Genomic DNA, 1,466 nt, shown 5'->3' with positions numbered 1-1,466 from the left:
CCATTTTCATCATCGGATTCGGAAGAAGAGGTGGATGAGGAAATCTCCTTTTCTTTCTTCTTTTCCTTCTTCCTTCTTCCATCCTTGCTCTTTGGTCCTGCAAATAGAGCAATACCCTTCTCTTTTTGACCTTTGTTAGCAAGCTCATGAAGTTCCATCTCACAGAAAAATTCATCTAGTTTAACAATGGAAAGATCCTTAGATACCTTGTAGGCATCTACCATGGATGACCACAAGGCATTCCTAGGAAAAGATTTAAGAGCGTACCTTACTAGGTCACGGTTTTCTACCCGTTCATCCACGGAGTGGAGACCATTGATGATCTCCTTGAATCTCCCATGAAGTTCACTCACCGTTTCATTGTCCTTCATGGTTAGATTTTGGAGCTGATTCAAGAATAGGTCCCTCTTGGCAATCCGAGAATCTCGAGTTCCCTCTTGGAGCTCGATGAGTTTGTTCCATAGGTCTCTTGCACTTGAGAACGGACCTACCTTGACGAGTTGGTCCTTGGCGATTCCACATTGCAAGGTGACCATAGCCTTGGCATCGGCTTGTGCTTTGCGGAGTTGTTCGGTAGACCACTTTGACGACTCGAGTTCCTTACCTTCTTCATCCTTTGGTGGTGTGAAACCTTCCTTGACTGAGAACCACATGGCTATGTCGGTTTTGAGGTAGTACTCCATGCGGCCCTTCCAATATTGAAAATCTGCTCCTTCGAAGTAAGGTGGACGGTTGGTGCTAAATCCCTCCCTCATGGCCATTGTTTTGCTCTTCGGGTTGTTAAGCCGAAATGAAGAGCACCAGGCTCTGATACCACTTGTTGGGACCTTAGATGGCTAGAGGGGGGTGAATAGCCTCTTTGAAAACTACTAAACAACAATTTCTTCAAGAACTTTGTTAGCACAGCGGAATTAGAAAACTAAAACAAGAAAGCACAGCACACTAACTCAGAGATTTACGAGGTTCGGGGATAACTTGCCCCTACTCCTCGGCGTGTCCGTAAGGTGGACGAATCCTCTTGATCTTTCGGTAGATCACACCCCGGAAGCTATCCGGCTAAAGGATTCTCCTTCTCGGTGGAGTAACCTCTCCCAAAGTCTCAGCAGTATGAAATTAAGCACAAGACTTACTAGTGGCTCAAGTGAAAATGATCAAAGGAAGCTCACAGCACAAGCACACTGCTTCAATCTTCCAGAGAGTTTTTCTCCACAGTTTTTCACAGAAGAGCACACTAGCATTGTTTCGAGAGCCTCTCCTCTCCACCTTCATATGCCTCTCTGCTCTGTAACGGATCTCTGCCAAACCTGCAGCAAATCCACGACGTCGCCAATCACACTTCTTCCTTGTCTGATTGTCTCGGCTCCCACCAATGGCATCCTCGTTTCCATTGGTACCTCTGAGCTTGAACCTATCAGCACAAGTCAAGCTGATTTCGACCAAACGGCTGCCAGCAGATCGAAGCGAGA

The sequence above is a fragment of the Zingiber officinale genome, chromosome 2B, assembly GCF_018446385.1.
Source record: "Zingiber officinale cultivar Zhangliang chromosome 2B, Zo_v1.1, whole genome shotgun sequence".
Classification (NCBI taxonomy): Eukaryota; Viridiplantae; Streptophyta; class Magnoliopsida; order Zingiberales; family Zingiberaceae; genus Zingiber; species Zingiber officinale.
The sequence above is the reverse complement of the archived record's forward strand: the minus strand, read 5'-3'. Positions refer to the sequence as shown.